Here is a 27490-nt window from a genome sequence, read left to right as displayed (position 1 = left end):
TACTAGGAAACTGGCTCCAAACGCAAAATTGCTTGGTAGATACCATGACATTGACTCCAAGTGTTAATTTGTTTGGTAAATACTAGGAAACTGGCTCCAAACGCAAAATTGCTTGGTAGATACCATGACATTCACTCCGAGTATTAATTTGTTTGGTAAATACTAGGAAACTGGCTCCAAACGCAAAATTGCCTGGTAGATACCATGACATTGACTCCGAGTGTTAATTTCTTTGGTAAATACTAGGAAACTGGCTCCAAACGCAAAATTACCTGGCAGATACCATGACATTGACTCCGAGTGTTAATTTGTTTGGTAAATTCTAGGAAACTGGCTCCAAACGCAGAATTGCCTGGTAGATACCATGACATTCACTCCGAGTGTTAATTTGTTTGGTAAATTCTAGGAAACTGGCTCCAAACGCAAAATTGCTTGGTAGATACCATGACATTCACTCCGAGTGTTAATTTGTTTGGTAAATACTAGGAAACTGGCTCCAAACGCAAAATTACCTGGCAGATACCATGACATTCACTCCGAGTGTTAATTTGTTTGGTAAATACTAGGAAACTGGCTCCAAACGCAAAATTGCCTGGTACATACCATGACATTCACTCCGAGTGTTAATTTGTTTGGTAAATACTAGGAAACTGGCTCCAAACGCAAAATTGCTTGGTAGATACCATGACATTCACTCCGAGTGTTAATTTGTTTGGTAAATACTAGGAAACTGGCTCCAAACGCAAAATTGCTTGGTAGATACCATGACATTCACTCCGAGTGTTAATTTGTTTGGTAAATACTAGGAAAATGGCTCCAAACGCAAAATTGCTTGGTAGATACCATGACATTCACTCCGAGTGTTAATTTGTTTGGTAAATACTAGTAAACTGGCTCCAAACGCAAAATTGCTTGGTAGGTACCATGACATTCACTCCGAGTGTTAATTGTTTGGTAAATACTAGGAAACTGGCTCCAAACGCAAAATTGCCTGGTAGATACCATGACATTCACTCCGAGTTTTAATTTGTTTGGTAAATACTAGGAAACTGGCTCCAAAGGCAAAATTGCTTGGTAGATACCATGACATTCACTCCGAGTGTTAATTTGTTTGGTAAATACTAGGAAACTGGCTCCAAAGGCAAAATTGCTTGGTAGATACCACGACATTCACTCCGAGTGTTAATTTGTTGGTAAATACTAGGAAACTATCTCCAAACGCAAAATTGCTTGGTAGATACCATGACATTCACTCCGAGTGTTAATTTGTTTGGTAAATTCTAGGAAACTGGCTCCAAATGCAAAATTGCCTGGTAGATACCATGACATTCACTCCGAGTGTTAATTTGTTTGGTAAATACTAGGAAACTGGCTCCAAACGCAAAATTGCTTGGTAGATACCATGACATTGACTCCGAGTGTTAATTTGTTTGGTAAATACTACGAAACTGGCTCCAAACGCAAAATTGCTTGGTAGATACCACGACATTCACTCCGAGTATTAATTTGTTTGGTAAATACTAGGAAACTGGCTCCAAACGCAAAATTGCTTGGTAGATACCATGACATTCACTCCGAGTGTTAATTTGTTTGGTAAATTCTAGGAAACTGGCTCCAAACGCCAAATTGCTTGGTAGATACCATGACATTCACTCCGAGTGTTAATTTGTTTGGTAAATACTAGGAAACTGGCTCCAAACGCAAAATTGCTTGGTAGATACCATGACATTCACTCCGAGTGTTAATTTGTTTGGTAAATACTAGGAAACTGGCTCCAAACGCAAAATTGCCTGGTAGATACCATGACATTCACTCCGAGTATTAATTTGTTTGGTAAATACTAGGAAACTGGCTCCAAACGCAAAATTGCTTGGTAGATACCATGACATTCACTCCGAGTGTTAATTTGTTTGGTAAATACTAGGAAACTGGCTCCAAACGCAGAATTGCTTGGTAGATACCATGACATTCACTCCGAGTGTTAATTTGTTTGGTAAATACTAGGAAACTGGCTCCAAACGCAAAATTGCTTGGTAGATACCATGACATTCACTCCGGGGGTTAATTTGTTTGGTAAATACTAGGAAACTGGCTCCAAAGGCAAAATTGCTTGGTAGATACCATGACATTCACTCCGAGTGTTAATTTGTTTGGTAAATACTAGGAAACTGGCTCCAAACGCAAAATTGCTTGGTAGATACCATGACATTGACTCCGAGTGTTAATTTGTTTGGTAAATACTAGGAAACTGGCTCCAAACTCAAAATTGCTTGGTAGATACCATGACATTGACTCCGAGTATTAATTTGTTTGGTAAATACTAGGAAACTGGCTCCAAACGCAAAATTGCTTGGTAGATACCATGACATTCACTCCGAGTGTTAATTTGTTTGGTAAATACTAGGAAACTGGCTCCAAACGCAAAATTGCTTGGTAGATACCATGACATTCACTCCGAGTGTTAATTTGTTTGGTAAATACTAGGAAACTGGCTCCAAACGCAAAATTGCCTGGTAGATACCATGACATTCACTCCGAGTATTAATTTGTTTGGTAAATACTAGGAAACTGGCTCCAAACGCCAAATTGCTTGGTAGATACCATGACATTCACTCCGAGTGTTAATTTGTTTGGTAAATACTAGGAAACTGGCTCCAAACGCAAAATTGCTTGGTAGATACCATGACATTCACTCCGAGTGTTAATTTGTTTGGTAAATACTAGGAAACTGGCTCCAAACGCAGAATTGCTTGGTAGATACCATGACATTCACTCCGAGTGTTAATTTGTTTGGTAAATACTAGGAAACTGGCTCCAAACGCAAAATTGCTTGGTAGATACCATGACATTCACTCCGGGGGTTAATTTGTTTGGTAAATACTAGGAAACTGGCTCCAAAGGCAAAATTGCTTGGTAGATACCATGACATTCACTCCGAGTGTTAATTTGTTTGGTAAATACTAGGAAACTGGCTCCAAACGCAAAATTGCTTGGTAGATACCATGACATTGACTCCGAGTGTTAATTTGTTTGGTAAATACTAGGAAACTGGCTCCAAACTCAAAATTGCTTGGTAGATACCATGACATTGACTCCGAGTATTAATTTGTTTGGTAAATACTAGGAAACTGGCTCCAAACGCCAAATTGCTTGGTAGATACCATGACATTCACTCCGAGTGTTAATTTGTTTGGTAAATACTAGGAAACTGGCTCCAAACGCAAAATTGCTTGGTAGATACCATGACATTCACTCCGAGTGTTAATTTGTTTGGTAAATACTAGGAAACTGGCTCCAAACGCAAAATTGCCTGGTAGATACCATGACATTCACTCCGAGTATTAATTTGTTTGGTAAATACTAGGAAACTGGCTCCAAACGCAAAATTGCTTGGTAGATACCATGACATTCACTCCGAGTGTTAATTTGTTTGGTAAATACTAGGAAACTGGCTCCAAACGCAAAATTGCTTGGTAGATACCATGACATTCACTCCGAGTGTTAATTTGTTTGGTAAATACTAGGAAACTGGCTCCAAACGCAGAATTGCTTGGTAGATACCATGACATTCACTCCGAGTGTTAATTTGTTTGGTAAATACTAGGAAACTGGCTCCAAACGCAAAATTGCTTGGTAGATACCATGACATTCACTCCGGGGGTTAATTTGTTTGGTAAATACTAGGAAACTGGCTCCAAAGGCAAAATTGCTTGGTAGATACCATGACATTCACTCCGAGTGTTAATTTGTTTGGTAAATACTAGGAAACTGGCTCCAAACGCAAAATTGCTTGGTAGATACCATGACATTGACTCCGAGTGTTAATTTGTTTGGTAAATACTAGGAAACTGGCTCCAAACTCAAAATTGCTTGGTAGATACCATGACATTGACTCCGAGTATTAATTTGTTTGGTAAATACTAGGAAACTGGCTCCAAACGCCAAATTGCTTGGTAGATACCATGACATTCACTCCGAGTGTTAATTTGTTTGGTAAATACTAGGAAACTGGCTCCAAACGCAAAATTGCTTGGTAGATACCATGACATTCACTCCGAGTGTTAATTTGTTTGGTAAATACTAGGAAACTGGCTCCAAACGCAAAATTGCCTGGTAGATACCATGACATTCACTCCGAGTATTAATTTGTTTGGTAAATACTAGGAAACTGGCTCCAAACGCAAAATTGCTTGGTAGATACAATGACATTCACTCCGAGTGTTAATTTGTTTGGTAAATACTAGGAAACTGGCTCCAAACGCAGAATTGCTTGGTAGATACCATGACATTCACTCCGAGTGTTAATTTGTTTGGTAAATACTAGGAAACTGGCTCCAAACGCAAAATTGCTTGGTAGATACCATGACATTCACTCCGGGGGTTAATTTGTTTGGTAAATACTAGGAAACTGGCTCCAAAGGCAAAATTGCTTGGTAGATACCATGACATTCACTCCGAGTGTTAATTTGTTTGGTAAATACTAGGAAACTGGCTCCAAACGCAAAATTGCTTGGTAGATACCATGACATTGACTCCGAGTGTTAATTTGTTTGGTAAATACTAGGAAACTGGCTCCAAACTCAAAATTGCTTGGTAGATACCATGACATTGACTCCGAGTATTAATTTGTTTGGTAAATACTAGGAAACTGGCTCCAAACGCAAAATTGCTTGGTAGATACCATGACATTGACTCCAAGTGTTAATTTGTTTGGTAAATACTAGGAAACTGGCTCCAAACGCAAAATTGCTTGGTAGATACCATGACATTCACTCCGAGTATTAATTTGTTTTGTAAATACTAGGAAACTGGCTCCAAACGCAAAATTGCCTGGTAGATACCATGACATTGACTCCGAGTGTTAATTTCTTTGGTAAATACTAGGAAACTGGCTCCAAACGCAAAATTACCTGGCAGATACCATGACATTGACTCCGAGTGTTAATTTGTTTGGTAAATTCTAGGAAACTGGCTCCAAACGCAGAATTGCCTGGTAGATACCATGACATTCACTCCGAGTGTTAATTTGTTTGGTAAATTCTAGGAAACTGGCTCCAAACGCAAAATTGCTTGGTAGATACCATGACATTCACTCCGAGTGTTAATTTGTTTGGTAAATACTAGGAAACTGGCTCCAAACGCAAAATTACCTGGCAGATACCATGACATTCACTCCGAGTGTTAATTTGTTTGGTAAATACTAGGAAACTGGCTCCAAACGCAAAATTGCCTGGTACATACCATGACATTCACTCCGAGTGTTAATTTGTTTGGTAAATACTAGGAAACTGGCTCCAAACGCAAAATTGCTTGGTAGATACCATGACATTCACTCCGAGTGTTAATTTGTTTGGTAAATACTAGGAAACTGGCTCCAAACGCAAAATTGCTTGGTAGATACCATGACATTCACTCCGAGTGTTAATTTGTTTGGTAAATACTAGGAAAATGGCTCCAAACGCAAAATTGCTTGGTAGATACCATGACATTCACTCCGAGTGTTAATTTGTTTGGTAAATACTAGTAAACTGGCTCCAAACGCAAAATTGCTTGGTAGGTACCATGACATTCACTCCGAGTGTTAATTGTTTGGTAAATACTAGGAAACTGGCTCCAAACGCAAAATTGCCTGGTAGATACCATGACATTCACTCCGAGTTTTAATTTGTTTGGTAAATACTAGGAAACTGGCTCCAAAGGCAAAATTGCTTGGTAGATACCATGACATTCACTCCGAGTGTTAATTTGTTTGGTAAATACTAGGAAACTGGCTCCAAAGGCAAAATTGCTTGGTAGATACCACGACATTCACTCCGAGTGTTAATTTGTTGGTAAATATTAGGAAACTATCTCCAAACGCAAAATTGCTTGGTAGATACCATGACATTCACTCCGAGTGTTAATTTGTTTGGTATATTCTAGGAAACTGGCTCCAAATGCAAAATTGCCTGGTAGATACCATGACATTCACTCCGAGTGTTAATTTGTTTGGTAAATACTAGGAAACTGGCTCCAAACGCAAAATTGCTTGGTAGATACCATGACATTGACTCCGAGTGTTAATTTGTTTGGTAAATACTACGAAACTGGCTCCAAACGCAAAATTGCTTGGTAGATACCACGACATTCACTCCGAGTATTAATTTGTTTGGTAAATACTAGGAAACTGGCTCCAAACGCAAAATTGCTTGGTAGATACCATGACATTCACTCCGAGTGTTAATTTGTTTGGTAAATTCTAGGAAACTGGCTCCAAACGCAAAATTGCTTGGTAGATACCATGACATTCACTCCGAGTGTTAATTTGTTTGGTAAATACTAGGAAACTGGCTCCAAACGCAAAATTGCTTGGTAGATACCATGACATTCACTCCGAGTGTTAATTTGTTTGGTAAATACTAGGAAACTGGCTCCAAACGCAAAATTGCCTGGTAGATACCATGACATTCACTCCGAGTATTAATTTGTTTGGTAAATACTAGGAAACTGGCTCCAAACGCAAAATTGCTTGGTAGATACCATGACATTCACTCCGAGTGTTAATTTGTTTGGTAAATACTAGGAAACTGGCTCCAAACGCAGAATTGCTTGGTAGATACCATGACATTCACTCCGAGTGTTAATTTGTTTGGTAAATACTAGGAAACTGGCTCCAAACGCAAAATTGCTTGGTAGATACCATGACATTCACTCCGGGGGTTAATTTGTTTGGTAAATACTAGAAAACTGGCTCCAAAGGCAAAATTGCTTGGTAGATACCATGACATTCACTCCGAGTGTTAATTTGTTTGGTAAATACTAGGAAACTGGCTCCAAACGCAAAATTGCTTGGTAGATACCATGACATTGACTCCGAGTGTTAATTTGTTTGGTAAATACTAGGAAACTGGCTCCAAACTCAAAATTGCTTGGTAGATACCATGACATTGACTCCGAGTATTAATTTGTTTGGTAAATACTAGGAAACTGGCTCCAAACGCAAAATTGCTTGGTAGATACCATGACATTGACTCCAAGTGTTAATTTGTTTGGTAAATACTAGGAAACTGGCTCCAAACGCAAAATTGCTTGGTAGATACCATGACATTCACTCCGAGTATTAATTTGTTTGGTAAATACTAGGAAACTGGCTCCAAACGCAAAATTGCCTGGTAGATACCATGACATTGACTCCGAGTGTTAATTTGTTTGGTAAATTCTAGGAAACTGGCTCCAAACGCAGAATTGCCTGGTAGATACCATGACATTCACTCCGAGTGTTAATTTGTTTGGTAAATTCTAGGAAACTGGCTCCAAACGCAAAATTGCTTGGTAGATACCATGACATTCACTCCGAGTGTTAATTTGTTTGGTAAATACTAGGAAACTGGCTCCAAACGCAAAATTGCTTGGTAGATACCATGACATTCACTCCGAGTGTTAATTTGTTTGGTAAATACTAGGAAACTGGCTCCAAACGCAAAATTGCTTGGTAGATACCATGACATTCACTCCGAGTGTTAATTTGTTTGGTAAATACTAGGAAACTGGCTCCAAACGCAAAATTGCTTGGTAGATACCATGACATTCACTCCGAGTGTTAATTTGTTTGGTAAATACTAGGAAAATGGCTCCAAACGCAAAATTGCTTGGTAGATACCATGACATTCACTCCGAGTGTTAATTTGTTTGGTAAATACTAGTAAACTGGCTCCAAACGCAAAATTGCTTGGTAGGTACCATGACATTCACTCCGAGTGTTAATTGTTTGGTAAATACTAGGAAACTGGCTCCAAACGCAAAATTGCCTGGTAGATACCATGACATTCCCTCCGAGTTTTAATTTGTTTGGTAAATACTAGGAAACTGGCTCCAAAGGCAAAATTGCTTGGTAGATACCATGACATTCACTCCGAGTGTTAATTTGTTTGGTAAATACTAGGAAACTGGCTCCAAAGGCAAAATTGCTTGGTAGATACCACGACATTCACTCCGAGTGTTAATTTGTTGGTAAATACTAGGAAACTATCTCCAAACGCAAAATTGCTTGGTAGATACCATGACATTCACTCCGAGTGTTAATTTGTTTGGTAAATTCTAGGAAACTGGCTCCAAATGCAAAATTGCCTGGTAGATACCATGACATTCACTCCGAGTGTTAATTTGTTTGGTAAATACTAGGAAACTGGCTCCAAACGCAAAATTGCTTGGTAGATACCATGACATTCACTCCGAGTGTTAATTTGTTTGGTAAATACTACGAAACTGGCTCCAAACGCAAAATTGCTTGGTAGATACCACGACATTCACTCCGAGTATTAATTTGTTTGGTAAATACTAGGAAACTGGCTCCAAACGCAAAATTGCTTGGTAGATACCATGACATTCACTCCGAGTATTAATTTGTTTGGTAAATACTAGGAAACTGGCTCCAAACGCAGAATTGCATGGTAGATACCATGACATTGACTCCGAGTGTTAATTTGTTTGGTAAATAATAGGAAACTGGCTCCAAACGCAAAATTACCTGGCAGATACCATGGCATTCACTCCGAGTGTTAATTTGTTTGGTAAATACTAGGAAACTGGCTCCAAACGCAAAATTGCTTGGTAGATACCATGACATTCACTCCGAGTGTTAATTTGTTTGGTAAATACTAGGTAACTGGCCCCAAACGCAGAATTGCTTGGTAGATACCATGACATTCACTCCAAGTGTTAATTTGTTTGGTAAATACTAGGAAACTGGCTCCAAACGCAAAATTGCTTGGTAGATACCATGACATTCACTCCGAGTGTTAATTTTGTTTGGTAAATACTAGGAAACTGGCTCCAAACGCAAAATTGCTTGGTAGATACCATGACATTCACTCCGAGTGTTAATTTGTTTGGTAAATTCTAGGAAACTGGCTCCAAACGCAAAAGTGCCTGGTAGAGACCATGACATTCACTCCGAGTGTTAATTTGTTTGGTAAATACTAGGAAACTGTCTCCAAACGCAAAATTGCTTGGTAGATACCATGACATTCACTCCGAGTGTTAATTTGTTTGGTAAATACTAGGAAAATGGCTCCAAACGCAAAATTGCTTGGTAGATACCATGACATTCACTCCGAGTGTTAATTTGTTTGGTAAATACTAGGAAACTGGCTCCAAACGCAAAATTGCTTGGTAGATACCATGACATTCTCTCCGAGAGTTAATTTGTTTGGTAAATACTAGGAAACTGGCTCCAAACGCAAAATTGCTTGGTAGATACCATGACATTCTCTCCGAGTGTTAATTTGTTTGGTAAATTCTTCGAAACTGGCTCCAAACGCAAAATTGCCTAGTAGATACCATGACATTCACTCCGAGTGTTAATTTGTTTGGTAAATACTAGGAAACTGGCTCCAAACGCAAAATTGCTTGGTAGATACCATGACATTGAATCCGAGGGTTAATTTGTTTAGTAAATACTAGGAAACTGGCTCCAAACGCAAAATTGCTTGGTAGATACCATGACATTGACTCCGAGTGTTAATTTGTTTGGTAAATACTAGGAAACTGGCTCCAAACGCAAAATTGCCTGGTAGATACCGTGACATTCACTCCGAGTGTTAATTTGTTTGGTAAATACTAGGAAACTGGCTCCAAACGCAAAATTGCTTCGTAGATACCATGACATTGACTCCGAGTGTTAATTTGTTTGGTAAATACTAGGAAACTGGCTCCAAACGCAAAATTGCTTGGTAGATACCATGACATTGACTCCAAGTGTTAATTTGTTTGGTAAATACTAGGAAACTGGCTCCAAACGCAAAATTGCTTGGTAGATACCATGACATTCACTCCGAGTGTTAATTTGTTTGGTAAATACTAGGAAACTGGCTCCAAACGCAAAATTGCTTGGTAGACACCATGACATTCACTCCGAGTGTTAATTTGTTTGGTAAATACTAGGAAACTGGCTCCAAACGCAAAATTGCTTGGTAGACACCATGACATTCACTCCGAGTGTTAATTTGTTTGGTAAATACTAGGAAACTGGCTCCAAACGCAAAATTGCTTGGTAGATACCATGACATTCACTCCGAGTGTTAATTTGTTTGGTAAATACTAGGAAACTGGCTCCAAACGCAAAATTGCTTGGTAGATACCATGACATTCACTCCAAGTGTTAATTTGTTTGGTAAATACTAGGAAACTGGCTCCAAGCGCAAAATTGCTTGGTAGATACCATGACATTCACTCCAAGTATTAATTTGTTTGGTAAATACTAGGAAACTGGCTCCAAACGCAAAATTGCTTGGTAGATACCATGACATTCACTCCAAGTGTTAATTTGTTTGGTAAATACTAGGAAACTGGCTCCAAACGCAAAATTGCTTGGTAGATACCATGACATTGACTCCGAGTGTTAATTTGTTTGGTAAATACTAGGAAACTGGCTCCAAACGCAAAATTGCCTGGTAGATACCATGACATTCACTCCGAGTGTTAATTTGTTTGGTAAATACTAGGCAACTGGCTCCAAACGCAAAATTGCTTGGTAGACATCATGACATTCACTCCAAGTGTTAATTTGTTTGGTAAATACTAGGAAACTGGCTCCAAGCGCAAAATTGCTTGGTAGATACCATGACATTGACTCCAAGTGTTAATTTGTTTGGTAAATACTAGGAAACTGGCTCCAAACGCAAAATTGCTTGGTAGATACCATGACATTCACTCCGAGTGTTAATTTGTTTGGTAAATACTAGGAAACTGGCTCCAAACGCAGAATTGCTTGGTAGACACCATGACATTCACTCCGAGTGTTAATTTGTTTGGTAAATACTAGGAAACTGGCTCCAAACGCAAAATTGCTTGGTAGACACCATGACATTCACTCCGAGTGTTAATTTGTTTGGTAAATACTAGGAAACTGGCTCCAAACGCAAAATTGCTTGGTAGATACCATGACATTCACTCCGAGTGTTAATTTGTTTGGTAAATACTAGGAAACTGGCTCCAAACGCAAAATTGCTTGGCAGATACCATGACATTCACTCCAAGTGTTAATTTGTTTGGTAAATACTAGGAAACTGGCTCCAAGCGCAAAATTGCTTGGTAGATACCATGACATTCACTCCAAGTATTAATTTGTTTGGTAAATACTAGGAAACTGGCTCCAAGCGCAAAATTGCTTGGTAGATACCATGACATTCACTCCAAGTGTTAATTTGTTTGGTAAATACTAGGAAACTGGCTCCAAACGCAAAATTGCTTGGTAGATACCATGACATTGACTCCGAGTGTTAATTTGTTTGGTAAATACTAGGAAACTGGCTCCAAACGCAAAATTGCCTGGTAGATACCATGACATTCACTCCGAGTGTTAATTTGTTTGGTAAATACTAGGAAACTGGCTCCAAACGCAAAATTGCTTGGTAGACATCATGACATTCACTCCAAGTGTTAATTTGTTTGGTAAATACTAGGAAACTGGCTCCAAACGCAAAATTGCTTGGTAGATACCATGACATTGACTCCAAGTGTTAATTTGTTTGGTAAATACTAGGAAACTGGCTCCAAACGCAAAATTGCTTGGTAGATACCATGACATTCACTCCGAGTGTTAATTTGTTTGGTAAATACTAGGAAACTGGCTCCAAACGCAGAATTGCTTGGTAGACACCATGACATTCACTCCGAGTGTTAATTTGTTTGGTAAATACTAGGAAACTGGCTCCAAACGCAAAATTGCTTGGTAGACACCATGACATTCACTCCGAGTGTTAATTTGTTTGGTAAATACTTGGCAACTGGCTCCAAACGCAAAATTGCTTGGTAGATACCATGACATTCACTCCGAGTGTTAATTTGTTTGGTAAATACTAGGAAACTGGCTCCAAACGCAAAATTGCTTGGTAGATACCATGACATTCACTCCGAGTGTTAATTTGTTTGGTAAATACTAGGAAACTGGCTCCAAACGCAAAATTGCTTGGTAGATACCATGACATTCACTCCAAGTGTTAATTTGTTTGGTAAATACTAGGAAACTGGCTCCAAGCGCAAAATTGCTTGGTAGATACCATGACAGTCACTCCAAGTGTTAATTTGTTTGGTAAATACTAGGAAACTGGCTCCAAACGCAAAATTGCTTGGTAGATACCATGACATTCACTCCAAGTGTTAATTTGTTTGGTAAATACTATGAAACTGGCTCCAAACGCAGAATTGCTTGGTAGACACCATGACATTCACTCCGAGTGTTAATTTGTTTGGTAAATACTAGGAAACTATCTCCAAACGCAAAATTGCCTGGTAGATACCATGACATTCACTCCGAGTGTTAATTTGTTTGGTAAATTCTAGGAAACTGGCTCCAAACGCAAAATTGCTTGGTAGATACCATGACATTCACTCTGAGTGCGATTTGCTTGGTATGTATCATGAGATTGACTCCAAGTGCAAATTCTCTTGGTAAATATCATTACACTTATTTGCAAATTTGCATAGTAAGTACTACTGGCAGAGCCACCAAGTGCAACTTTGTTCGGTAGGTACCATGACATTCACTCCATGTGGAATCTACTTAGTAAGTACCATGATACTTAATCGAATTGCAAATTTTCTTACTATGTTGTGACACTAACTCCAAATGCAAATGCGAGAACTTCAACAGATTCAACGTTTGTTTGTATTGCTGCAGGAAAAAGAAACAAAACGTAAAAATAAGCGTATTAGTGAAAGATTTTTCAGTTAAAGTGCTTGAAAGATTTTACAAATTTGGTTCCACTATTGATAGTATACACGTGTGTCAAAGATGTTTGGAGAAATTGCTAAGCCATTAACTTGCATCACGTTTAATACAAGCACATGACGGACATTGACAAGGAGCACTTTCCACATTTCAGTGGCTCTGGTGCATCTTGTAAAATATTTACTTTTCTTCATCAAAATATAATGAATCCAGATATAGTTTCTGCAAAGGGGGGGGGGGGGCCAAGGACAAGAACCAGACCAGCGACAATATATCGATTTCAAATATTTGTATGGATGAAACTTAATTATAATCTTACTAAAAAAAATCAATGACATTGAAGACTGATATGTTGCAAGATATTTTATCCATTACTAAAATGATTAGCAAGCCACAGGATTCATTTGTCGGACAATTTGCATTATTTGGTTTTGGTTAGATCATAACATTTATCATTGTTTTACGACTCTAGGTCTTAAACTATATAACAAAAAGGCAATGAAACCAACAATTTAATAAAATTGTACAAACATTTTATTTCCCTATAATATAAAATGATAATTTATAGACACTTGCATTGTTATGAATTTAATTCCAAATATTCATAAGTGTTCTGTCACAAGTCCACAAGTAGAGAATGTTACGAATGAATTCAAATAACTCTGAATGTCTTACTGTATCACAATGATACAATCTATAATGTCTTTGAATTAAATCTCAATAATCACAAGGTTGTGTTTTAGTCCAAAAAGTAAATAAAGATATTGTAATACCAGCGAATAATTTAAATAAATAATTCCTGTCAAATCATATATCAACACAGCTTAAGTGGTTACACAGACATTCATAAAACATGAATGAAAAATTGTTTACCAGATCCTATATATACTAATTTCACTTGACCTAGGACACAATGGTAAGCTCTGGTATTCCCTAGATGTCAGTAATTTCGAACGGGAAATTACATCAAATTGTAAAGAAGTACGCTTCCAGAACTTTGTTTGGAAAAAGAATTGTTCATATTGAAAGTTGTGAGTATTGGATTGGGTCATACGGCTTCTAAAAATATCGTCGTTTGTTGGGTTGTTAAAGTTTTAGTTTGTATTAACCAATTTGTATTAATCAATAAAACCGTTCACAAAGGAGAAAAAGTGAACTCTGTATTTATATTAATTATATAACAAAAATAATTTTAAAAAATAGTGATAATACTGAAATCGATCTACTTTAAATATAATACTGAATGCGGTGATGATGCATAGAAAGAAACTCTCTTCGTTAAGCATGTAGTCATAGACAATGTTCATGTCCGGTATTCATTTATTCTGACTCAGATCAAAATACGGACAGCTAGAAGTACAGTCATCAGGGTCTGGTTTCATCACACATCTGAAGTTCTCTTCCTCAAGTTGAGATAAATATAATTCTTATTGCTTGGTTTGGATGAATGAGTGTTCACAATACCTGCAATATCTCTTAAAAGCATTGACTCCCGCCGTATAGGTAAAGGGGGGTCGCGTGACCTCCCCTGGAAATCATACTGCAAATATATATATATATATATATATATATATATATATATATATATATATATATATATATATATATATATACCGACAAGTTTAATCATGTAAATGAAGTTGAAACTACGTCACAATATTCTGTTAAAAACGCTTAGTTAATAGCTTTAGTTTCAGACTGCTTACGCACGGAACGACGCAACTAACTCTCCCGGCCGTGATTGACTGACCCCCACCCCCACCCCCAAGCAAAAAATCCTGTGGGCGCCCATGCTTAGATAAGTATCCCGTATTTCCAATATTCGATAATAATAACGACGGTGACAAACATTAACATTACGCTAACTTGGATTAATTTAATTTCGCTTTCAACTTGTTTCTGATCTCATAGTTCAGTTATAATGCCCGCCTTTATTAGTTTCTTTGCCTCATATCATAAAAATGTTTTTCCTCACTTTGACGTTACGGTAAGGACACGTAGCAACGTCATTGAATAATGCAAAGTTCATACGTTATGCTATCAACATAATCTTAAACTCCTGTACATACGATATTAAATTTATGACAATCTACGATGTGCCAGTCACTTTTTGCAGCTATTGATATATATTATTAACTCAATTTCTTTCATAAATTTCCCTCAAATAAATACTCTTGTAACAACCTCTATTTCCTTACCGCTTTTCTTTAACTCAGTCTTTAAATTCATCTCCGGTATTGCAGTACTTAATAACACAACTCATTTTATTCTAGACAATGGGAAACTGTTTTGTTAGAGAGTCCCCTAGTCAGATAGAATTTAACATGGAAAAATCATCAGCTCAGTATTGTTTTGTTGCGCTAGGAATCCATCATTCTTATTACCAATAGGGCTTAGATGCAATAGCAGGGCAATATAGAATTAAATGCACTGGTACACATTTATGAACTATCGCCATTCACATGGATTATTACAACTGGATAATGGCCAAGAATTAATTGGATCTGTTGTTGCATTGTTAACCAACACTGATATGGAGACAATCTCGAACCAAGCACCGTCAAAGATTCTGGAACCAGCGGATAATCGTTGTGAGAATCGTGTAAATGTTAAGGATATTAAAGAATAACTTCAAAGAAGTATCCGTTTTCACTGTTGATGTTGTATTCGCAATCACGTTTTTGCACATCAATATGTTTGATCAATCCACTGAAACCCGCCAACCAGTAACGGTTGCATCATTGCCCAATCATAGACGTTACGTGTATAAGATACATGATATGACTATTCGGGGCAGCGGGGTCATACCCGTCCACGTTTGGGTTATTGGCGCGTGCATATCTGTGACTCACCATAGTAATCCCGCCACGAAGAGAACGCTCAATAAACAAATATTGGTCAATGCCCTCACTGGTGTTTGTGTTTGCGCGCTTTTTGAAATATTCACGAAATGATCCACATGGCCGGCAGTGTTGATTACAATATCTGACTCAAACATCAAAGGTATAGTCGAGCACCTAACCAGTACGTAACACTACCATATGAGGTTTACATTATTCTTTGTGGCATGTTCCGCTGCAGATTTAATACATTCCAAGGCATAAACCATTGCATCTTTTGTGTCCCATTGCAATATAATAAATCATTGTAAGTTTGTGAGGATTTACAGTCAACTAATGTGTGCAATCCAAATCAGTTTCAGACACTATTCAAAGATTATGCGTGCAACTTATTCATTACTGAAATCGACCTTACAATCACATAAGATAATAAATATAAACGACGTATTTAGCGTTAAGAAATCGATTGTAAAACCCGCGGTCTGCTTCTTGCTTTATGAGCCAATGCCGAAAAGTAAGCCATCACAACCTAAGCCTGATGTAATGGTAAGCATAGATAGTAATTAAAGGCGAACGGATATTCCCAGCATGCTCGCTCAAAATATTAAACTATTTGTTTTATTAGCAGTGGTTCTTCTACCCCCTCCCCGTTGCAGATTAAATCAAAATAGCCCATCTCCTTTACCCTGTCGTGTTTCTCTATATTGTACGATTCGGTTTAATAAACAATGTACTGATTTTGTTCGGGGGAGACATGATGATCAACTAACTATACCTGCTACATGTTATGCCCTAAAAGGGTTTCGCCGTCGTAGAAAATGACCTGCCTTAGGTGAACAAACGTTCATATCTTACACTGGCATGGGCAATATTATTCTTTTTACCTGTTATCGTCGTTACTTTTTCTACTATAACAAAATAACCTATCGTCGTTACCTTTCTACTCCGTTTGCCCGCTTTGTGGACTACTAAATGTAAACCTTAGAAAAATAGGAAAATTAATTTTTTCCTACATTGAAGGCTGCCTGAATTTAGTGTGTGGTACTTCATCCATTTTTGTATTCTACCTTTTTTATTTCCAGTGAATAAAATTTTAAGTGGTAATTGTTTGATTCCCGCTTTAGCTGTGAATTTCGATTAGGTATCTTTCAGTCCACTGTACCCGTAACTTCAAACACTGCAGAGATTTCCAAGAAGACGCGGGGAAGCACAGCGTCAGCATTAAGAAGTCTCATTTTATTACGAAAGTTATTCTTATCTACTACTTGTTAAATAACATATGTATTTATTAAAAGCTTACTCATATATATTAGGTGATAAATAACATTATATATATATATATATATATATATATATATATATATATATATATATATATATATATATATATATATATATTACAACGTTATTCACATATATTTCATGAAGAATAACATAATATTTATTTGTTACAAAAGATTATCATATCTATTACATAATAAATAACATATCGCGTATTTGTTACAAAAGTTATTCATAAGTAGTAAGGTGGGATACCGTAGCCTCAATGGGAATTAACATTACAGACACCCCTGGGAACGTATAGCCTCAATGGAAATTTAACATGGAGAAAAATCGTGGGAACGTATAGCCTCAAGGGAAATTAACATGGAGAAAAATCGTGGGACGATATAGCCTCAAGGGAAATTAACATGGAGAAAAATCGTGGGACGATATAGCCTCAAGAGGAATTGAACATGGGAATAGGGGACTGTATAGCGTCAAAAGGAATTTAAACAGGGTGGGACTGTATAGCGTCAAAGGAAATTGAACAGGGGATTTTTTTTTTTTAATTTTTTTTTAAAAAAGGGGTAGGCAATCGAAAGTCATTCTCTTTTCGAGAAATGTGGGTGGCCCTGAAAAGGGCCTTTGGGTTTATGTTAATATGCCCTTAACATAAAGGGCATCTGCGGCATCTTCTTGTCCTCAAGCTGCGTCTTACTCGAGGGCCGTAAATCAGTGTCCTCTTGAGGCAACCTTGTCTTTCTACGTACACTCTTCTTATCCACAGACTGGTGTCTGACATGAGCATGTCCGTCCTAAACATCATTGAAGACACAAGGGTGGATGATTCGACTGTGGTCCACATCTTGAAGCGACGAGAACAGGTGAATCAATGCAGTGAACTGCGCTTATTTATAGGTAGAGGAAGGATTGAAACGGATTGAGTTCATTCACCAGTCCGAACACGCCTTACAAAATTCAGTCGGGGCCCCGAGTGGCCGAGTGGTCTAAAGCGCTCTTCATTACGGATCACTGCCATCTCACCTCTGTCTGCGGCGGTTCGAGTCTAAGATTCAGCCAATGTGGGCATGTGAGAAAGCTTGCCAGTAGCTTCTCCTGGGTCGGTGGTTCTTTCCGGGGTTTTCCGGGTTCTTCCTCCACCATTAATACTGGCCGCCATGTATAGCCTATCGTGCTGAAAAATGGCGTTAAACCCCACAACAACAACAACAACAACAACAAAATTCAGTCAGCCCGCATCCAATCCGAAGAGAGCAGTTTCTGACGTCACGTGGTCTATATAGATTCGCTAGCGCCTGTGTGCAGTCAATCTATGCGACAGTGATTCAACATGACGGAAACTCAGAAAACGATTCATTGGGGTGCACCAGCAGTGGAGACCGCCCAAGGGAACCCGGACTTACTTTCAGAAGAGGTGCATTGGGATTTTGTGGATTTTCTTACCTCGCAAGAATTTGTTCCGGAACCTTCGTTACCTTCTTCATTACCGCAAGCGGAGAATTTTAGACAGAGACAGAAAGAAGAATTGGAGAAATTTATACAACGACAAAAGGAAGCGGAACAAGCTTTTCTCCTACAGCAACAGCAGCAAGAAGAAAAAGAGGTAAGAAAAAAACAAGAAGAAGAAGAAGAAGTAGCGGCAAAGAAACAAGAGGGTGAAAATCAAACGGTCACGGTACTGTTGGACATTTTAGCGGAGTTAAGAAGTCTGAAACAAATGTATCAGACTTCTTTATTACGACCGAAGAGAATACGACCTTCCCGAGCTAAACGCGTTAACCCTGTGACTAAGCCTACCGTACCACCCTTAGTGATTTCAACCAAATCATCATCATCATCAACAGTACGCAGTCCAGAAGTAGGCCTTGGCCGTGGCAAAGGCTTAAGGCAGTTAAAGTTGATTGCTTAAACTCACCCCTACACCAAAAAGGCCCTTTTCAGGGCCACCCACGTCTCTCGAAAAGAAATACAATTTCAATTGCCAATAACTCAAAAAAAACAAACCATTTTACACCTATAGTACGTGTATATGAGTGCGTGAGTGTACGTTCTTATCTTAAAATCAAAACTCAAAGACATTTACCTTATATAATTAATTTATTCTGTTATCCATAGTTACAATCCAATTCACAATTCACAACAGAGCACTTTAAAAAGTCTATAGACTTCTTCTGTCTCCTTGTTTAGTCTCTCTGTTTTTTGAATTTATTCACCGTCACAGGCTTTTCCTCTTCTTCCTCCTCACTTTCTTCCTCCTCACTTTCTTCCCTTCTTCTTTTCTTCTCCTGTTTCTTTTTCTTCACCTGTCTGCTTTCTTCCTCTGAAGAATCCCTCTCTTCTTCCGAAGAATCCCTCTTTTCTTCTGAAGAATCCCTCTTTTCTTCTGACTCCTCTTGTTTCTCTTTTGGGCAATCTGGAGACCAATGTGCTTTTTCTTGACAATAATAACAGGTATCTTTACTTTTGTCTTTTTTAGCCCCTGTTTTTTTTTCTTTTCGACGGTCTGGACACTCTGAAGACCAATGCCCTTTCTTCTGACAGATATAGCAAGTATCTTCACTTTTATCTCGAAAGGAAGGAGAGTAGTCCGTGGGGTGGTCTGAAGAGAATTTTCTAATGACCCCTCGCAAAGCTCTGATGAAACTTTCGATTTGGCTAGTCTCTTCCATCGTTGTGCTCGGTTAGAGAGTGAAATGAATAGTGAAAGGACAAGACACACACCCTTTTATATACGCTGGTCTGCCATGACTATAAATTAGTCTATGGTGTTTAAACTTGAGTCATTTGACGTTTTTTACTCAAGATGAAACGATCCTATTCATTCGAGAAGAAAGAAGAAGAAAGTAAGAGGCAGAAACGTGATCTATCGCCTCGTACCAGACCTGAAGTCTTGGCACAAATTCATGCCAGTGATTTTGAAGAGGACATGAGTGAACCAGAATCCCAACCCTCTAAACCAAGTTCGCCACCCTTAGTCAACCCTGAAAAATACTATTCCATTCGAGAGACGGAAAAACGCTCCTCTAGAAAATTTAGAACCACGGCATACAAATACACGGTGAAGTTTAAAGATTTCAAGGCTGAAGTGCCGTTAGAGAAAGCAGAAGTGTTCATCACTGGGGTGTGGGATTCTTTGCTCACCACACTCAAGCAACAATGTCAACCCAAAGAAGACGATCGCTTGAGACTTTCCATACAACACGACGGTTTGAAATCCCCTGTTTGGATCGAGTTTAGCACCCCTGCAGAATTGACCGCTTCCAAAGTCATGGACAAGATTCAACACGTTCAACAATCTAATGACCAGTTTGACATCACCGATGGAAAAGCCACACTGGACATGACCCACGTCTCTCCTTCTCAAGGGACTGGACGCAAAAAGATGTTATTGGTGAACGAGCTTCGCAGCAATAAGCGTAGCCTCGTCCAAATTCACAATTCTCAAGAGCAGATGTGTTTAGCCCGAGCCATCGTGGTGGGACGAACCTATGCCAACAAGAACGACACGGCAGAATGGAAAAGAGCCTGGAAAACTATTCGACAATCGGACCGAGCCAAACAACGAAACGAAGCAGAACTCCTGTTGCAACAAGCCGCCTTGCCCAAAGACAAACCCTGTGGCATTCCTGAGATGCAAAAATTGCAAGATGTCCTAGCTCCACGATACACCTTGAAAGTGTACACTCAAGAAATGCGTGGGCCTCTATTGTTTCGAGGCCAAGATTTTAAGGACGGAAAATACATTCATGTCTATTATCACGATGACCATTTCGATACCATTACCAGTATCACTGCATTCCTGGGATACGGTTATTACTGTGAGAAATGTGACTATGGTTATAATAATCGAGAGCAACACAAGCATTGTGGATTGAAATGCTCAGGATGTTTGGCCTCTCCACCCTGTCTGAGCGAAGGACCAGTGCCTTGTTCAACTTGTCTGCGCACGTTTGTCAGCCCTACCTGTTACCAACAACATCTGAAGACGCAAGGTTCACAGCAGAAATGTGCTTGTCAACTGCTGAGATTGAGCCCTACGTGTGGACAAGGCATACTTACCAATAATGTCAAATGACACGTATGTCGAGGAAAGAAAAAATGTCACATTTGTCACCACATCGTCGACTTGGAACACCAATGCTACGTGCAAAAATACCAACCCCCACCAGAGAAAGAGGACGGTCACAAGAAGAAAGGCACTTTCATCCTTTTCGATTTCGAATGAATGCAAGAGACTGGCATTCACATTCCTAATTTCTGCGTGGCTCATCGAGCGTGCGAGAAGTGCATTCAGGAACCTATCTTCAGTCATTGCCCTCACTGCAGCAAGATTCCCGGAGGGCGTGAAAAAATCTTTCGGGGACCGAACACGTTAGCCGATTTTGCCCAATGGGTTTTAGACCCCATCGACAAGACGTGGAGCCAAGAGGACATCGAACGTTACGGAGACTGTCATCGTCATGCCACGGTGATGGCTCACAATTTCTCCGGATACGATGGACAGTTTCTTTTGAGATACTATACGGAACATGGCCCGAACGTCCTAAAGTGACTTTGAACGGAGCCAAAATCATTTTCATGCAAGTGGGACAAGTACAGTTTAAAGATTCGATGAGCTATTTGGCCATGCCTTTGATTCGAATGCCTAAAACGTTTGGAATGACAGAAATGGCTAAAGGGTACTTTCCACACTTTTTCAATACGGAAGCCAATCAACACGCCGTTCTACCCCATTTACCTGAGGCTCACTATTACGACCCCGACAACATGCGTACCGAACAACGAGAAGCTTTCTACGCTTGGTACCAGGCTCATGCCTCGGACCCTTTCGACTTTCAGGAAGAAATGTTAAAGTATTGTCGTTCCGACGTGGACATTTTACGACGTTGCTGTGGAAAATTTCTAGAACTGTTCATGGAACACGGAGGGTTCGATCCTTCGAAAGAAGCTTGCACCATTGCCAAAGCGTGTTCCTTAGTGTATCGACAACGATTCATGCCTGAAAACACCGTGGCTGTCATCAGTCCTTAAACGACCCACTTTGTCAAACGTCAATACTCGGTCAAAGCCCTACGTTGGTTACATTACTTGTGCGACAAGGAAGACAAATGGATTCAGCATGCCCGCAACGGAGGGGGTGAAAAGACCATCGGAACGTATTCGGTCGATGGCTGGGACTTAGAAAACCCCAAGATCGTGTACGAGTTTAACGGTTGCTTATTTCACGGATGTCCCGTCTGTTACCCTGATCGTAGCACTAAAATTCAGTTTTTACAACGAACTATGGAAGACTTGTACCAGGACACTTGTCAGCGGCGCCTAAAGTTGGAACAGGAAGGATACCAAGTGGTGGAAATGTGGGAACACGAGTACGATCACCGTATGAAAACCTATCCCGAGTTTAAACGCCTCGTGGAAAGTTACCAGTTCATGGACCCGCTGAACCCGAGGGATAGTTTGTACGGAGGAAGGACCAATGCCACCTGTTTGCTGTACCAAGCTGACGAAGAGAAAGGAGAAGAAATGAAATACTTGGACGTGTGTTCGCTGTATCCCTACGTGTGCAAATATTGTCGCTTTCCTACAGGGCACCCACAATTGTTGACGGAACACATCGACCTGGTCAACATTCGACAATACGAAGGTCTGATCAAGTGTAAAGTTTTGCCTCCCACGAACCTATACCATCCCGTCTTACCTCACCATTGTCAAGGCAAACTGATGTTTCCATTGTGCCGTACTTGTCCCGAAACGTGCAACCAAGATCAGCCTTGTCAGCACACCCAGGAAGAACGGGCCTTGACAGGGACGTGGGTCAGCGTGGAATTGTTCAAAGCTATGGACATGGGATACCAACTGTTAGTAGTGTACGAAATTTGCCACTTTCCCAAGACACAACAATACCACAAGGGTGACCCCACGCAGAAAGGCATTTTCGCTGACTACGTGGATGCCTTTTTGAAACTCAAGCAAGAAGCCAGCGGCTATCCTTCCTGGTGTCACACTCCCGAAGACCAAATACAATTCAAAGAGAAATACAATGAACAAGAAGGCATCCCTTTAGACCACATCGAGAAAAACGAAGGCAGGCGATCGTTTGCCAAAGTGATGTTAAATTGCTTATAGGGTAAAATGGCACAACGACCGTGTTTACCCAAGACGGAATATTTGACAGAACCTTCCCGCTACTTCCAGATGATTCACGACAAAACCAAATACATGAAACACGTGGACGTCGTTCGCGAGGATTTGATCTAGGTCAATTACGAAGAAGACTTTGTACAAGACGACCCTTTTGGAAATGTCATCATTGCGGCTTACGTGACAGCCCATGCTCGTTTAAAATTGTACGAAGCTTTAGAACTGTTAGGGGAACGCGTCCTGTACTTTGACTCGGACAGTTGCATCTACATTCATCACTCGAGTCAACAGCACCCTGACATCGAAGGAGACCGTTTAGGAGCCTGGACAGACGAGCATCCCGACGACAAGATTCTAAGTTTCGTCAGTGGCGGTCCCAAAAATTGCGGCTACGAATACCGGGACAAACAAGGAGAAGTGCACACGACGTGCAAAGTGAAAGGATTGACTCTGAATTGTCGTACCAGTCGAGTGGTGAACTTTGGGGTACTGAAAGAAGCCTTGCAATCGGGAGAGGATGGAAACTTTAAAGTGACCACTCACCAAATCAACAAGATTGTACGTTTACCCACTCACCACATCGTCAGTGGGCCCTTGGAAAAAGTCTATCAAATCGTGTACTAGAAGCGAGTTCGACTTCCCAATCATTTCACCTTACCGTATGGACACGTCGGTATTGGTCTGTATATAAAAACGAACTCTAGGCAAGATCGATAGTTCATTGTGACTACCAAGACCGAGCGAACAAGATGAATACTTTCAGAGAAATGCAAAACAAGTTTAGAAAGGCACAATTCAAGTGTGGGGCTTCTGAAGTGGAATGCGATTGTGAGCCTTGCGATGGGTACGATGCTGTACGTTGTGACCTTAGCGATGCCGTAAAGCATCATGGGAACTTTGTTCTCACTACCCCTATCATGGAAAGTGATGCTGTGCGTGTCAAACCTGAGGGATGCGAAAGCGATGCCACTCGTCCTCTTGGACACTTTACTGGGTTTCGTTTTAAAGGGGAATGTTCACCTTCACGTCTACCCCACTACGGATGTCATCCAACCCTGAGCAAACTCCTACCCATGTCACTCAACCCTCATCGAAACGAACCCGTGAAAGACGAATATTCGTTCCCTGTGCGTTTGTCGGAATACTGCGACTTTGAAAATCGTCTTCAATCGTTCAAAGGAAAATGGCCTAAGTATCTGGGAGGCCCGACCCCAGAAGAATTAGCCAGAGCCGGATTTTTCTACTTGGGCGAAGGAGATAAAGTCAAGTGTTTCAGTTGCTGTGTGTCACTTCACCACTGGGAACCGCAAGATTCGGCCTACATAGAACATGCTCGATGGTGACCGAATTGTCATTACTTACCCTTAGTGGGACCGAGACACTGAAGTAGCTTACCATAATCTGTTCATGGATACTTTACACGAGAACATTCGTGCTTTGCCTGTGGAGTTGATAGAACGCATTTACCGAGAGCTGGTCAAAATACAAGTGAAACGTAAAGAACAATTGCATCCGTTACGTCACCGGTGTTTGAACCACTGGTACCTGAATGCTATACAAGGACTGATTCAGTTGAAAGTGTTCCATTGGACAGACATTGATCAACAACCCCCTGGTTTTAAAAATGATTGGTTTGCTATTGATGATTCTATCTTCTACAATGTAAACGTACTGCATCGAATTCCAGAGGAAGAGTTAACGAATTATCGACATCTTTTACACAATGTCAACTTAGTGAAAGAGGAAACTTCTGAACGAATTGTAATGTGTAAATTAGTGACTAAACGATTTCGATTCGACAATGAATTAAAACTATGTCTGTGCAAACAGTACATTTCTTGTGTCAGACCAAAGAGGATTTAGTATGACCTATTCATGGATACTTTGCTAGAGAACATTCGTAATTTACCTGTGGAGTTGAGAGAACGCATTTACCGAGAGCTGGTCAAAATACAACTCAAACGTAAAGAACAGTTGCATCCGTTACGTCACCAGATCTTTAACCACTGGTACCTGAATGGTATAAAAGAACTGATTCGTCAGAAATTGTTTCAGTGGCCAGACCTTGTTCAATACTTCCATGACCCCGATGATCCACGTGTTGATTATTTTGGTTACTTCGAGATTCACCTACAGCAATACATTGAGGAAGACAAGGTAAAGGATTACCGACATATTTTACGTGGAATCTACTTAGCGGAAGAGGAAACTTCTAAACGAAGTCTGACGTTTCGGTTACAGTAGGCAACATTTAAATTTCCCACTGGAAAACGAAAATCTCTGGCTAGAAAGTACGTGTATTGTTTCCGAAACAAAGAGACTATAAAAACAGGCTGCCATGCCACGACTTTTATCACATGTAATCCAACAGATTCCGTGGAAGGAACTCAATGACCATATTCAAACCGTGGATCATTACCATCGATTATTACAAGAACTGTATCCATTCAATTTGGGTCGACAAGTGGTGTGTGTCTTATGACTTGTTTTCTGGGATTTCGTTTACCAGCCGATTCTTTGTGGACTCTTTACGATCAGTACTTACCACACCCCCATGGCCTTAAATGGTCACGAAAGACTCCTTTTGCTCAAAGCCTTGCGTTTTCATCTGGATACTTCTCGACCTCAACGGGAAAAAAAGATTCGTCAACTTTTAGCTACCCAAGACGTGTATGACGATGTGTGTGCAGCTTGTGACTTACATCCCCATTGGACAGATGTCCGTGCCTGGAAAGAATGGGATTTTGAGGCTTGGACCCAAGAAGTGGCCCAGTATGCACGAGAGTTGTTCAAGGAAAAAAGTTACTTTTCAACCCGTGTTAGTGACGGTGCCAGAAGAACCCGTCACCCAGGACAGGACTGTCGTGGACAGGCCTGAAAGACCCTTTTGGGAGGACACTTGTGTGACCTTACCCCCTACTATAGAACTGCTCAGAACTTTACCCAAAACATGTTGTACAGACACTTGTGTTTATTCCACGTTAATGGTTATCATGTGCCTTTTATCCTTGTACTTAAGCCTTTGGCTTTTATGTATTTTTGTCTTTCGCATTCACGTTTAAAACATTCAATAAACGTGTTCTGAAAAAAAGGATATAAACTCTTGTCTTGTTTGTTTTCGTGTCACAAGTGACATTCCTCACACTATGGCTACCTCTGCTGTCTCTGCTCCCTCTTCCTCCACTGTCAAAGTCATCGACGAACACTTAGATCGTGCCAGTTGGGAGGCTTTGTATATTCGTCATCCCTTTAACATGCTCATTGCCGGACCTAGCGGTTCAGGCAAAACCGAATTGTTAAACGTTTGATTGAACATAAACATCATTTGATCGATCGACCACCTCAGCGAATCGTGTGGTGTTACAAAGAGTGGCAATCGGCGTACAGCCTCTTGCGAGAAAGTCTAGGCGATTCCATCATGTTTGTGGAAGGCATTCCTAAAGAAGACGATGGCATCGTCTCTGACTCCCGTCAAACCCATTTGGTCATTTTCGACGACATGTTAGGAGAAGACGAAGAAGAAATTAAACTGCGGTTCACGCGCAAAGGGCATCACCGTAATGCCAGTGTCGTTTACATCACCCAAAATTTGTTTCAACAAAGTAAAGCCCATCGCACCATCAGTCTCAATGCGCATTACGTGGTCTTGTTTAAAACCCCTCGAGATAAATCGCAAGTGCAAGTCTTAGCCAAACAGTTAGGAACGCCTTGGCTGACTCAGGCGTACGACGATGCCACTCAAACTCCACACGCCTATTTACTCGTCGATTTGAAACCTACGACCCCCGATGATTTGCGATTTCGTACCCACTTGTTTCACCACTGGGTTCAAGACGGAGGGCCTGTCCTGTACACGTCTTCGTCCTCGACTTAACCGCACCAAAAAATCTATAAAAACCTCAGACCCTTTTCGTCTGTCTCACACAGTGTGAACATGACGTCCCTTCAATCACATCTTCCCGTCAAATTGATTCGTGCCTTGTATGGCATCAGTCGAGAAAAAAATCCACAAATACGAGCTCGTGTCTTAGAAGCTAGTCTCAAAGAAGTCTTACGATGGTTCACGGTGACAGCACGTCAATTACTCCAAGGAATCATTCAGATTCCTCATCAAACCAAACGCGTTTTCGATCGAAACAAAGTCGCTTTGACCCAACTGGCCGATCCCCGCATCGACACTCAAACCAAAAAACAAATCATTTTGAAACCTGGAGGGAGCGGTACTCTAGGAGGGGTCATCATTCGCTCTCTCTTAAGATGGGATCCTAATGCCCCCAAAGTTCTCCCCAAGAAAAAAGTCAAACGAAGCTCCAAGAAGAAGAAAAAGACCAGGTCCCCAAGGAGACCCGTGTCTCCAAGAACTTCTCCAGTGGCAGGACCCTCGCCTTACCAGACACCACCCCGGAAAAAGAAAAGAAGCCCCCAGAAAAAGAAACAGAGAAAAAGTCCCCAGAAAAAGAAAAGCCCACAGAAGAAAACTAGTCGCAAGAGAGGCACTTCGGCCAGGACGCAACCT

Source organism: Sinohyriopsis cumingii, chromosome 12 (genome assembly GCF_028554795.1).
Source record: "Sinohyriopsis cumingii isolate HCF-2022 chromosome 12, ASM2855479v2, whole genome shotgun sequence".
Classification (NCBI taxonomy): Eukaryota; Metazoa; Mollusca; class Bivalvia; order Unionida; family Unionidae; genus Sinohyriopsis; species Sinohyriopsis cumingii.
This window is presented reverse-complemented; position numbering follows the sequence as displayed.